The sequence below is a fragment of the Euprymna scolopes genome, chromosome 36 (assembly GCF_053919585.1).
Source record: "Euprymna scolopes isolate OS-2025 chromosome 36, ASM5391958v1, whole genome shotgun sequence".
Taxonomy (NCBI): domain Eukaryota; kingdom Metazoa; phylum Mollusca; class Cephalopoda; order Sepiida; family Sepiolidae; genus Euprymna; species Euprymna scolopes.
The window spans coordinates 85,093,978-85,109,239 of record NC_136517.1 but is presented as its reverse complement, the minus strand read 5'-3'; the positions used below and the strand labels follow the sequence as shown (position 1 = coordinate 85,109,239).

Genomic DNA, 15,262 nt, shown 5'->3' with positions numbered 1-15,262 from the left:
CCCACTTCTTGGTATTATTTTGGTGCCGGCTGTTTGGATTCTAATCCCATCATCTCTCTCATCTCCCTCTTATCTACCCCTCCACCCCCTTCACATATCAGCCAAACGTTATTTAACTTTTGTGTGTTTTTATGTTTTTGCTTTTTGTCTCCATTTTTTACTATCCCAATGTATTGCCTTATACTTATACTAGCAGATGTACCCGGTGTTGCCCAGTATTAAACAATGTTAAACTTTTTACGGTCAAAGGTTAAGGTCATATTTGGTGCGGCTCTTCATAAACTCCCCCACCTAGGAATGGTGCACACCAAGTTGGGATTCATCACCATCCCTAAATGGGGAAGTTTATGAAGAGCCGCACCAAATATGACCTTGTCCTTGAAAATTGGTGTTCACAATCTCTAGGTTGGAGACCATCATGTCCGGTTTGGTCATGATCGGTTCAGTGGTGTGGGCTGTAGGAGCGTATATATACAAACTATGACATTGACCCTTAACTTGAAAATGATGGGTACCATCCCTAGATGAGGGAGCATCATTATATACCAGGTTTGGTCATGATCGGTCCAATGGTGTGGGCTGTAGAAGAGCTGTACACACAGACACACACACGAATGTTGCTACTACTTATATATATATATATATATATATATATATATAGATATATATATATATATAGAGAGAGAGAGAGAGAGTTTTTTTTTTTCCTTTTTCTACAAATTTAAAAGCCATTTAATTTAACTTTTAATTTATTTTATTTTTAATATCACGTGATTGCTTACGAAACAAAAAATTGTGAAATTTTTTTTGAGAATTTGGCTTTTGTTAAAGCAACATCGCCTGATGATGCCTCATTATTTATAACTAGTTAATGGAAACATATTCATGACAGTGTAGCGATACCTAAATGTTTATGCAAAAAAAATAAATAAAAACGTATGTCTTGCTCTACTTTGGTATTGAGCACTTTTATATAAACCTTGTTAAACTCATTGGATGTTTTCACCTTAGAACAATATTAACTTGAATTAGATCTTTCTACTATTATAAGAAAAGAAACTTTGCGTGTATGTCTGAGTTTGTTTCCTATGGACAACTGGGTCAATTTTTGGAAATTTCACACAAATGTAACTTATGTGTCTGGGAGTGTTCTCAGATAAGTTTTGTATTGAAATGCCTCCACAATAATCATCGAAAATCGATAAAAAAAATAAAATAAAATGAAATATGGAACAGATCACTTTTACAAAGTCTAACGTCACAAATGCATTTTAGAATTTTTACCATCTCACAAACAAATGTGTCTGGCGTATGAGATCAACAGCAGGTTCTTTTATATGACAGGGGTGCATTCAAAATGAATGTTTCTGTTTAGATCACAATTGAAGCATGATACTTGACTTTTGCATTTGAAACCGACTTTAGTTGTTATATATAAAATTTTATAAAATCATCAGTAGGTTCTCTACAGTGCAATGTATTATGAATGAAGTCGGTGCAGGGAGGAATGTGTGCTTCCTCCTGGTGCACTGCGATGTGTCCCCAAATAGAGACAGCAATCGATTGATTTGATTGAAAAATAGGTGATTTCACCGATTTCGATGACAATAAAATATGGGAGGGTAAAACATTCATTGATCCTTATTAAATCCTGGGCAACATCGGGTCTCCCTGCTAGTATTATATAAAAGGAACTTTGTGTGTGTGTGTGTATTTTTCTGTGAGTGTATTTTTGTGTGAGAGTTTTTTTGTTTTTTTTTACTCTGAAACGGATGGGCCGATTTTTTTCAAATTTCACTCGAAAGTACCTGATCTGCCTGGAGGTGTTCTTACCTAGGTATTGTATTTGAATATGCCTGATATGTTGAAAATCGATAAAAATCGAATTAAAGAAGAAAATCTGATATGGACAAACATTAACACTTTTATACAACCTAAACTCACGGGTGTGCCTTCGAAACAGGTTTCTTTTTAGCGCGCCACTGAACTATGATACTTGACTTTTGTATGTTTAACTTGAATTGAAGTGATTATGTAAAAATACATAAAAATCAACAGTTGGTTCTTTGATAAGGCAGAAACGCGTTCGAAATGAATGTTTATGTTTGGAGCACAACTGAATCATGATACTTGACTTTTGCATTTTAAACTTTAAGTGATACCATTATTTACAGATAATCTTATAAAATCAACAGTAAATTCTCTACAGTGCAATGTAGACTGCAATGTATTGTGGACCAAGTCAGTGGAGGGGATCCTTAATAAGAACATGCAATCAATTGATTTGATTAAAAAATGAGCGATTTCACCGATTTTGATGACAATATAAGTATGGGAGGGTGGAACATTTGTTGATCCTCATTCAATTCCGGACGACATTGGATTTTCTTGCTAGTGTGTGTATGTGAATAAATAAATAAATAAATAAATATACACACACCTCTCAAGAGTTAAATAGTACTACAACTTGTGGTGATATTTTCTTTTATTTCTAATGGATTATTTCAATCTTTATTCTTTCCGTTTTAATTACCTTCAACTGCTAATAGACAGAAAGTTACAAAAGCAAGAGTTATAGATGCCACATAAAATAAGAGTGGCAACATCAGTACATTTGATAAAAGCTATGCATACAGCTTAACACACCATGCTAAATACAGGGTTCTTTAAATCTATTTACAAACTTTTTTTGTATGGGCACTTTTATTGATAGTACACACATAAAACTCTAGTCTCCTTCGAAGTAATCTCCGGCTGCAATCTTGGGACAAATTTCACGCAAATGTTTCTCATCTTCAGTTCCCCACAATAAATTTTGTGTACAGTTCCCACACTGACATCAAACTATGCACTTATTGTCTCTATATATACACAACGTTTATTATTCATGAAATTCTTTATTTGGCCAATCAATTCTGGTGTTCTGACTTCCTTACTCCTTCCACACCTCTCATCATCCCTCAGAGACTCCCTGAGTTCCTGGAATCTCTTATGCAACTAAAAAAACTGATGCTCGATTCATGCAGGATGGTCCAAAAGCAGTCTGAAGTATTCCATATGTTTCTGTGGCATTTTTTTTTTTTCCAAATTTATAACAGAATTTTATTGCATATTCTTTTAGAGTGTCCTCATGTCCAGACTGCATTTTTTAAATCAATTAACTGTGATAATAAGGCTTTAGTAGGGGGTATTCCAATTCCTGCTGTAAGTGTTCATTTGAATGTGGAATCATAAAAATTGGTCAGTCATCTCATAAGATGTATAGCAATAACATACTGAATTTTCAAGAGTCTAGGACAATTTTGAGTATGTTTTGCTGTCCACAGTCCTTCGAAAAAGTGGTTAAAAAAAAAAAAAAAATATAATAAATAAATGTTACCAAAGGCAAGATAAGTTACTCTTCTACCTAGGTGGATAAGTGTTTTTACTAAACTGTAAAATGTTTATTCGGCTTGAAAAACGAGCAAGTTCAAAGGGTATGCGACCACAAAGAAAAAAATAGCTGCGTAACAAAACCATTATAGCCATTTTTTCTTGTGATCATGTATCCTTTGAACTTGCTGGTTTTTCAAGCCAAATAAACATTTTACATTCAATGGTACACTTGATGAGTTGAGAGCAGGATGCAATTGAAGATGGATCGTGGCTTGAAGTAGATGGGGAGATGAACTGCCCAACCGACTGACAATGCAGACTCGACATGAGTTAGAGATGTGGACCTTAGCGTGTAGAAGGTCAATGGTGTTATTCAGCCTATATATGTCGTGAAATGTCGGAGCTTGTGTTTCCTTTTTTTTCTGTTTTATTTGTTTATTTTTATACTTGCAAGCCCATGCACCCCCATCGACGGTTGACAATGCGTAAACGACAATGTGTACCAAAAGAGTTAGATACTGGCAGGCAACCCCGGAAGAAAAACATTCTATGGGTTGCATACACGCAGATGGATACAAACGTGAAGAATTGGGACTTTCTGTCAGTTCACTTAGTACTTCCCACAATGTGGGATAAACACGTGTTACTGTTGGCTGGATGCCATGTTGAATATCCACTCGAGACAAGGGACATAACTAAATATATAGAAGAAGACCACCAAGTTCGATAACTCCAACTTTAACATTGATGAGGTCGTCTGGTATCAGGTGCAAGTCAAAGTTCCAACAAAAAAAAAAAAAAAAACAAACATAGAAAACGGCTTAACACAACAAGTCTTAGAATTTCAGTAGTTGTTCCCATCTTTGTCAAACAGTTTGTGATCTGTTCCTGCCCCCCCCCCCCTGATCCATTCAATTTGGATTTCTTCCTTCAACATTTCCTGCACTCTGGTCACATCAACTCTCAAACGTCTGTCACTTAAAAGATTTGATGCGTTGTCCGTTTTGCAAAGTACTTCAGACAACTTGGGTAGTCTGAAAATTTCTTGCAGCATGGCAGTTATCAATACACCTGCATCAGCAGCTTCATCGAGTGCAAGATTCTCAGACAGCAATGGGCACTTTCTTACTTAAGTTTTTTTGATGACCAGCATATAGGAGCCAATCACATCATCTTTTACCATAAACAAAGATGATAAATCCACCTTGTGAGAGACTGCAGGAAAACCCATGACTTACCTAACTAGCACGTATGTATAATTCAACAGGTCGGTCATAGAACAAAATGAATGAAGAAAGAAACAAAAATGGCTGCCTTATCGCTTTATATGCCTGCAATGTGACCACCTAATATGCAGATGAGATGCTCCTGGTTGGAGATAAAAGAGGGTTGATTTTTTTTTTAGAGAGCTTGTTCATTTTGAAGAAGTAAGTTTGATCAGCAGAAGTGCTTTTGCAGTTGAGAGAAGGTGCATTACATATACAGAAGTTTTGAAGTCGGAAGCTTGGACAACAGTGTCAAACTAAACCAAGAAATTGGTGATGTGTTATTTAATTATAAACTATTTCGGCCCTTGGTGTGCGGTGACTCAAATAGCAGCGGGGGGGGGGGGAATCGACAGATTCGACTTTCGCTTGATACTAGAGTTTGACGGATCTACCACTGGACCGTCTGTCGTCAAATGGGTTTAGAAGGCTGAGAAAATCTGTAAACTGTGCAAAATTAAAGAACCAGCCACAGTCATCCATCTGAGGTTAACTGGAGGGGCCTATGCAGTCTATCAGCAATTCGGGGATGAACCAGACTGGGATGAAATCAAACAAAGCCTCTATACAGTGTTTCGTACAGATCCGTTTGTTGCATGGCAGCAGTTCACAAGCCGGCAACTTCACCCCAAGAAAATGGCTGACGTGTACCTAGCCGACCTACACAAATTATCTGTACTGTTTGGTGGAGTCAACGACAAGATATTAAGCTGTGCCTTTTTAGTAGGCTTACCTGAGGAGATCAGTAAACTGTTGCGGGCATCATCACAAATTGATGAATTACTAACGGACGAGTTATTGGCCCGAGCTCAAAACATCTGTAAGGAACAGGAACCAATTGCAGCAGCAGCAGCTAGTATTTGACATGCAGCAATCAAACTGCGATGCGGATTCTCTCCCATGTAGTAATAAGCGTGCAAGCTCAGTGTGCTATAAATGTGGGGAGGCCAATCATTTTGCTAAGGAGTGCCAGAGTGATAGGAGGGGTGTATATCCATGAGCACAGAGAACAGTACAATGCTATTGCTGCAATAAGTTTGGGCACATATCTCGCAACTGTTTGGGAAATGAAATTGTGGGCAAGGTACTAACGCTACCCTTGCCCCCTGCCAACCAATAAACACAGGATTGCCGGTCCTTGGTGTTAAAATTGACGATGTGCAGTGTTCGGCACTCGTAGACACAGTGTGTTCCCGGTCTATAGTTAGTGCACATCGCTGTCGGATGTGGCGGAAGCAACCAGTCGGCATTATGACCATCAATGGCTTACCGAGCATGTTGTGGTGAAGGGACAGTCACAATCTGTACTGAGAAGGGTGACACAGCCAAAGGTGATGTTCTAGTGATGCAAGAAAAACCCCTTGGCTATGACATGTTGATTGGAATTGATGCAATACAAGCACTAGGAGGCGTCATAATCACAGCAGCTGGAGGTGTAATGCTTGGAGAAGGGAAAGAAGTCTGTGCAGCCATGTCTATTGAAGAAAAGAACTTCTATGCTATGTTTGATGACAACAAAAGGCGTGGACTGCAAAGTAGAAATGGACCATGAGCCAGGCCCCACATCGGCTGTGCAACACCATTCCAGAGTATGCAGTTTCTACCAAGAATAGGGACGCATATAAAGAAGAACTTCAAACGTGGATTGATAACGGTTGGTTAATACCGTACCCACAGGTTTTGGCTTTAACCTAGCACCCTTAATAATGACAACTATTATTAAAACTTTTGATGCAGGATGAGACCACAGCAAAAGCTGCTTCAGCTTACATTGATGACATCTACGTTAATGAGGATATGTCTGCAGATGCGGTTTAAATAAAACTGGAACCGTTTGGGTTAATAAGCAAAGATCCTAAGCGCCTAAAGGATGGGGTGCTCGTGTTAGGCCTAGAAGTCTGAGAGGAGGGCAATACTTTGCGATGGAAGCCAGATTCCAGAGTTACCCAGTGTATTGACAAGGTGCATTGTGTTTTCTATTTGCGGTAAATTAGTAGGGCATCTACCTGTCTGCGGATGGCTCCGATCGGCAACATGTGTATTAAAAAGACAAGTAACTGCAGTAACCAAAGGATGGGACGACATGGTGGATGATGATTCTCTCCAGCAAATAATGCCTGGGTTGAGTGGCAAGTATCTGGAAACAAACTGAATGCATGGGTTGACGCAAGTTCACTGGCTACAAGTGTCATGTTGGAACAACTAGGGGCTGTTTTAGAAGATGCGTGCTGGATTCGTCCGAAAAATGATGCCCAGCATATAAATTTGGCAGAACTTGATGCTACGTTAAAAGGCCTTAATCTTGCATTGCAATGGCAGGCTAAGGTTGTGCATCTCCACACTGACTCATTGTGTGTTTACCACTGGTTGACCGACACCTTGACTGGAAAGGCTCGAGTTAAGACTAGAGTTGTAAGTGAGATGTTAGAACGAAGGAGACTGGCAATAATAAAGTGTCTAGTTGACGAATACAGCTTGCAGGTGGATATTACCTTAGCTTTGTCAATGCAGTATTTGGCTGATAGCTTGACTAGAGTACCAAAGAGGTGGATTAATGTAATGAGGCAGGGATCTGATCCTCCACAACAGACATGCGCGACCATAACAGATCAATTAACACCTGACCAGATCTGTATAATACATCAGCAAAGTGGACATCCCGGAATTCGGAGGACCACATATTTTCACCAAAGAGTGTGTCCTGCAACTACAAGGGCATCAATCAGGGCAGCCATACGCTTGTGCGAAGAGTGTCAGCGAATTGATCTGGCATTGCGAATTGATCCCAATAGTAAAAAGGGAAGTTTGAGGTGGAGGACTACTGGTATCGAGTAGGGATGGATGTAACGCATTATGAGGGCAAGCATTTTTTTGACCATGACAGATCGTGGCCCGACACGTTTCACGATATGGCGCCTGTTGACACGACAGGATGCATCTAGCATTATACGAGTTGAAAGCCGTCTTTTTTGAACGTGGTGCCTTTCTTGAAATTCTGAATGATAATGCCACTACATTTCGATGTCAAGAATTTCAGAAATTCATGCACGAAGGGAGAAGGGGGATTAGAATGCGTTACCGATGTGCATATTTTCCCGAAGGTAATGGTATAGCAGAGTGGTGTTACTGGACCATCAAAAGAATTGCGGCCACGACACAGTGCTCTATTCCAGAAACTGTGTACTGGTATAATGTGACATCCAAGGAGGATGCAACACCAGCAACTACACCAGCCAATGGGATTTACTACTACGAACCGCGTGTAAAAGGCAATAGTGATGAGAAAGATGGACACGAGGAAATAATGCCACCATCAAAGTACCCAAGAAAGACGAATACTGCCCACCCTCCATGATTGTGAAACACCACCTATAGCATCACAAGAGGGGATGATGGAACATACTGAGGAAGATGGAAATGAGGAAGTGATACCTCTGATTCTTCGAAGAGGTACCCGACAAAGACGGATACTGCCCCCCTGCTTGATTGTGAAACATCGCCTATGGAACCACGAGAGGGGATAATGGAACAGACTGGTGGCAATAAGGGTGGCAATGAGGAAGTGCTGCTCCCGATTCTTTCGAAGAAGTAATCGACAAAGACGACTGCCCCTTGCCCTGTATTTGGTCATGAGATCAGGGGGGAGTGTAGGGAAACACGTGATTTACCTAACTAGCACATGTGCATAATTCAACGGGTCAGTTGTGGAACAAAATGAATGAAGAAGACAGAAACAAAAAATGGCTGCCTTATCTCTTTATATGCCTGCAATGTTACCACCTGATATGCAGATGAGATGCTCCTGGTTGGAGATAAAACAGGGTTGATGTTTTAGAGAGCATGTTCATTTTGAAGTTGGATTTTGAACAGTTCGATCAGCAGAAGTGCTTTTGCAGTTGAGAGAAGGTGCGTTATGCATACAGAAGTTTGGACAACAGTGTCAAACTAAACCAAGAAATTGGTGATGTGAAGGGCAGAAGAAATAACACACGGGTTATTTAATTATAGGGACCATCCTCCAAGTTGGCAGAGGTAGCATCAGAATAGCAAACTACACATACGGTTGCGGTTTCTTACTGAAATGTACGTTCGTGCATGCATGTAGTCACATGACATGCATGAATACATGGTGGACATTTTAAATTACAAAAAATACTTTTCATAAAATAACAAGTGAAGCATGCACGGTCCCCCGTAAGTGCATAGTAACTAGCCAAATAGAAAAGTTACTAGCGAAACCCACATGATTTTTAGAATATGATATCTTCGTTCTGTAATGAGTATGTACATCATAAAGATTTTTTGTATTTTTTTAAAAGTGTAATTCTAAATATACAACAAATTTTATGTTGATACTTGAATGTATAAACATTTTTTTCTTTAGATAGTTTTTTTTTCAACAGCCTTCTTTAAAAAAACGAGTATATAGTTCTATTAAACTTATTGTTTAAATAATTAAACTTTTTTTTTTTTTTTTAATAAAACGAACAAAGTTGAAAAGATATTTTTCACTCAGTACTGAGCTTTGGAAGATTGTCAGTGAAAGAAATGCAATCGCTGAAAGATAAGCGTTTCATTATTTCTAGTCGCCACTTTGAAAAATCACTGGCAAATGCGACTGTTCCACTTGCAATGTAGAGCCCTGAAACGAGACATAAAAAAAAAAAAAAAAAAAAAAAAAAAGACCAAGTTCAGCATTGCCCCCCCCCCCGACATTTAGCCCCAAAAGACCCCACGAGACATCAAATCCTGGTGAAAATGAACAAACTGCAGTTTTAGGCCTTAACATATGCAAATATGAGCTTTGCACCATGCACCATGCAAAAAAAAAAAAAGAAAAAGACTAAGTCCATCATTTGCCTCACAAGTCCCAAAGGCCTTAACATATTTAAATTTGAGTTCAGCACCATGCAAAACTGCTAAATAGACATACACAGAAAATTTTGGACCAATATGGTAAAATAGTCCCAAAAATGAAGTGTTTTTATTAGCCCTAAAAGAGCCCCTGGGCCACAACCAAGAGTTATTGTGAAGTATAGACAAACAAAATTATATAGAAATTAGTTACAACTTTTCAGAAAGTTTTATAAAAATCCAAGGCATCAATTTTTTTTTAATAATCACAAAAGTGTGAATTTTAGCCTTTTTAACCTGAAAGGCACCCTTGGGGAGAAACCGGAGTTTTCCTGGAAAATCCGTTCTGTTACTTTTTTTTTTTTATTCATATCACGTTTAATGTTTGTGCAAAACTTCAAAAAATTCCAAGGTGTAGTTATTGAGAAAAGTGCGGACAGACGAACGGACAAGGGTGAATTTACAGGTCCACCCTACTTTTGTTTAAAAAAAAAAAAAAAAAAGTTTTCACCTCATTTAATAGTAAAAATAATGCTATCAGGGTCAGAATAGAAAATATTCTTTTTGTCATTATGGATCATTACAATAAATAGTTCATATTCTTTTTAACAATTTAGTCACACAAACTACAAATTTTTGGGTACTCCTTGACTGTTGAGTTCCATGGCGACCAGCAGAAAAATTTAATGGTCGCTCCCTTAGTCCCCCATCCCCTAGTCAAGGCTACCGCATGTGCACGTAACATTTTTTTTATTTACTTACGTTGCCGTAGTAACTAAATGATTATTTGTCACTTTTACAAACATTTATTTCTTTATTTTGAAAAAAAAGTTTTACTCTTTATGAATATTTAAAGAAAAAAGTTACTAAACATTTATTAATAATTTCTCCCTTTTACAAACATTTGTTTTTAAATTTCTTTTTAAATGATGACTTATTGATAAATAAATCTACTTCTCTGCAACAGACACTGAAACTTTTTTTTTTCTTTTCTTTTTTTAATAGTATTTGCGGATGGGTATGCTGACAACAAATATCAGTTAAATTTTGAAAATATTTTTTCACCCTCCCCCCAAAAATGGTGTTTATTCTGAAATCCATTGTTAACATGGGGAGGTTGAGTGTTTATTCTGAAAGCCGTTCTTAACATTAGTGGAGGTGGACTTAATGTAAAAAAAAAAAACATAAAAAAAAAAAAACAAACCATTTACTAATAATTTCTCACTTTTATTTTTAATTTACACGCGCAGATAAACAACATATTGTTGAATGGTGCGAAAACAAAGCATTGTTGCAATAAACTCTGGGTTTTTTTTTACTTTAGACACAGATACGAAAAAGTTGTCAAAAAACAAAAATATAACACAAATGTTATCAAAGTTAAGATAAGTTACTTTTCTACATAATTGGATAAGTTTTGTGCTTTTCTTTAATGCAAAATGTTTATTCGATTTGAAAAACGAGTAATATTGAACGCTGCCGGGGAACAAGAAAAGATGACCGCTGTGTCTTTGAAGACTCGATAATCAATTCTAAATAAGAAATAAAATAAAATGGTCATAGAAAGCCACCCAATAAATGTCAGGATAACATTTCTTTCCTACTTTTACAAACAATTTATCTATTTACTTACATTGGTTTATTTAATCAATTTTATTTTCGCACTATTCAAAATTTTTAAATTATAAAATTAAAATAAATTAAAAAGAAAAGTAACTAAACAATTTTTTTTTTTATTACAATATTTATTAACAATCAAAATTGAAAAAAAAAAAAAAAAAAAAAAAAAAATTTAATGTAAAAATATTTCACACGGCGTACCACTCTGAGATATGTTGTAAAATGTTATCTAAAGCTTCTTTTTCATTTTTGCCATAAATTTCCCTCCATAGGAATTCATCCAAATGGGATTCCATCGTAGTTGACTGTACTCCCATCATTGCTTTGAACCTCCTTTTAGCATTCTCCCAAAAACATTCTAGGTTATTAGTGTGAACCCCGGTGAGCGGATCCGCAAAGTTTTGTTCGTGATTCACCTGGTGATATTCATATGGCGGTTTGACGTTAATTGCTGTTATGGATCTATATGCTCCACAGTAATCCGAGTATATAATTGTACCCGGCTTAATAAATTTCTTAATAAATAGTGTCAACGTTTCGGATGAACGGTCATCAACAAGAACTAAGAAACCAATTTTATCATTTCTGTCCCAGCCGCCGAAAACCCACCATTGTTGTGGAAGTTTCTCTCTGTTATATCTCGTTTTGCTCATTAACAACTCATCTATTTCTACTATATGTCCTGATCCACCAATTTGATATGAGTTTGACATCAAATGGCGACTTGCAATATCTCTTAAAGATTGATACCATTGAATAATGGTACTGTGATTTAACTTGCACGTGTCAGTAGCTATAACCACAGGTAACTGTTTGGACCATGCATATACCAATCTGATGAAACCTGAGAAAGACAATTGTGACTTTTCCAAAAATGACCCTTTCGTTAGGCTTGCCGTTTGGCATCTGTGAGTTTTACAACGGAATCTTTTCGTTTCCCGGTATTTAACAAGGCTCATTTCTTCCTGACATACACTGCAATGCATTGTTGAAGCAAGTATTTTCCGTTCCTTAAGGAACTGATATGCAGATTCAAAATCCTTGCTCCATTCGTAGAGTTCTTGGAAAAAAAAAAAAAAAAAAGTTTCATTCAATACACAAAATTAAAAACACATACTAATAATAAATGATTTATTATTCTATTCATTAAAATTTACTAATTTTTAAATGAAAAAAGTTAAAAATAGTTGTTTATATGCGCATGTAAAAATGTTTGGAAAAGTGAGAAATTATTTTAATATTCATTTTAAAAAATTGATATTTTTTTTAGGTTAGGTCCACCTCCACAAATGTTAAGAACGGCTTTTGGAATGAACAGTCCTAATCTCCCCATGTTAAGAACAGCTTTCGGAATAAGCACAATTTTTTTTGTCAGCGTACCCACCCACAAATACTATTAAAAAAAAAAAAAAAAAGAAAAAAAAAAGTAGATTTATTTATCAATAAAAGTCGTCATTTAAAAAGACATTTAAAAACAAATGTTTGTAAAAGTGAGAAATTATTAATAAATGTTTAGTAACTTTTTTCTTTTAATATTCATAAAGAGTAAAATTTTTTTTCAAAATAAATAAATATTTGTAAAAGTGACAAATAATCGTTTAGTTACTACGGCAATGTAAGTAAATAAAAAATGTTATGTGCACATGCGTTAGCCTTGACTGGAGGGGAGGGGGGGGGGTAAGGGAGCTACCATTAAATTTTTCTACTAGTCGTCATGGAACTCAACGCTCAAGGAGTACCAATTTTCGGATTTCTATTCGAAGATAGTTCACTCTGGGAACCTCCATTCAAAGTTTACTGAAAATATTTAATATTTGGATCTCTTCCAAAATATTTTAAAACAAATATTGCAATTCTTCTTAATATTTTTAATTCTTTACCCTGGTCCCGGTAGAAAGCTTGTTTTTTTTCTTTATGAAAGGATATAGAGGCTCAAAAGAATCAATTTTGAGATCAATCGTCTCAACATTTTTATAAAAATTTTAACAAAGAAACATTTTAAAAAGTGGTAGAAATGTTTCTCTGGAGACTAGAAAATAAGCCGAACTAAACAGCTCGGAAATATTTTCCAACAAGAAAACTTTGGTGACCCAAAAACAGCTAATGAGAAAACCTCAAAAAGATCGTCTGCCGTATTCAAATAAACCGCCCAAAATTCATACATCTTGGAAAATAATCTTAAATCTGTTTTAAAACAAATTTTACAAACTTTTTGCTGAGCTCTTGATTTTAGTGAGATTGTGGTGTCGTATTTCTGATATTTTTATTAAATATAAACTAAAAATAAAAATGTATCTATATATAAATGATAATAAACTTTAAAGAATAATAATAATAAAAAAAAAATAGAATAATTAACCTTTTTTCTGATTGGTCTAAAAGTTTTGGTTATTTGAAGCAGCAAAAAAAAAAAAAAAAAAAAAAAAAAAAAACGAACTGCCAACTGTTAGCATAGCTAGAAAGCAATAGTTCGTTTTGGAAATTAGAAAATCATTGTCACCTTTACAGCCCCTTAAGCCCGGGCAGCTATACTCTCGTAAGTTGGCCCGTTGTATCCTACATTTAATGGTCGCTCCCTTAGTCCCCCTCCCCCGCACGTAACATTTTTTATTTACTGACGCTACGGTAATAACTAAAGGATTATTTATCACTTTTACAAATAAATATTTATTTTGAAAAAAAGCTTTACTCTTTATGAATATTAGAAGAAAAAAAGTTACTAAACATTTATTAATAATAATTTCTCACTTTTACAAACATTTGTTTTTAAATTTCTTTTTAAATGACGACTTTTATTGACTTTTTTTTTTTTGTTTTTTAATAGTATTTGCGGATGGGTATAACATTTATTTGTTAAAAATATTTGTTTAACATCTTTTTCGAATCTATGTGTATAGTAAAAGAAACCCGAAGTTTATTACAAAAATGTTTTGTTTTCGCACCATTCAACAATATGTTGTTCATCCGCGCATGTAAATTAAAAATATTTGTAAAAGTGAAAAATTATCAGTAAATAGTTTAGGTATTTTTTTTTTACATTAGGTCCACCTCCACAAATGTTAAGAACGGCTTTCAGAATAAACACTCTCAATCTCCCATGTTAACAATGGATTTCAGAACAAACACCATTGGAGGGGGGGGGATGAAAAAATATTTTCAAAATTTAACTGATATTTGTTGTCAGCATACCCATCCGCAAATACTATTAAAAAAAAAAAAAAAAAAAAAAAATCGATAAAATCGTCATTTAAAAAGAAATTTAAAAACAAATGTTTGTAAAAGGGAGAAATTATTAATAAATGTTTAGTAACTTTTTTTTCTTTTAATATTCATGAAGAGTAAAACTTTTTCAAAATAAATAAATGTTTGTAAAAGTGACAAATCATAGTTTCGTTACAACGGCAACGTCAGTAAATAAAAAAATGTTACGTGCGCATGCGTCAGCCTTGACTAGGGGGTGGCAACTAAGGGAGTGACCATTATTTTTTTTGGTACTTGTACAGTTTAGTCCAGACATTCAAAAATGAAAATATCGAAAAAATTTTTAAATTGTACGTATCTGTTATGGAATGAAGTTCTCCAAAAAAAAAATTTCACTTAATTTCATCAAGTAGTTTTTGTTTTACAGCGAAAAAACAATTTGTTATGATACTGAGAAAAAGGTCTGATTTTTAGGAATAAAAACTAGTTATTAAAGATGGGGAGGGGGGTCAGCGCTTTACATGGAGTTATCTCCCTGTGGCGTTTATAAACTCCAAACAAAGATAAAAAAAAAACAAGATGTCTGCCTTTCACGCGCTCTCATAAAAACGTGTTTTTCCACTGTAAAAAATAAAAACTACTCGATCAAATTAAGTGAAATTTTTTTCGGAGATCTGCAGCAGGCATATCAGAATTGAGGGAATTTTCGATACCCCTCACACAAAACTGAATAAAATATAAAAAAACTCGTAATTTCTCTTTTTAAAGTGGGTTGTTTTTCTTTACGAAATATACTTCCAAAATAAACTATTAAAGTTGTTTAAAAAATAATAGAAATATTTTTTATTTAAAAAAAAAAAAAAAAACAGTGTTTACAAAGTGCCGGCATGTATTCATGCAGCCATTTTTTTTTTTTTTTTTTACGTAATGCAATCAATTGAATTTTA

The 15,262-nt window shown here is 35.4% G+C and overlaps 1 protein-coding gene across 1 annotated transcript in view; it reads right to left on the bottom strand.

Annotated features, from left to right (window-relative positions):
- LOC145260652 (integrator complex subunit 7-like) overlaps positions 1-15,262 on the bottom strand; it is a 116,768-nt gene that overhangs the window by 92,434 nt on the left and 9,072 nt on the right. The window lies entirely within an intron of this gene.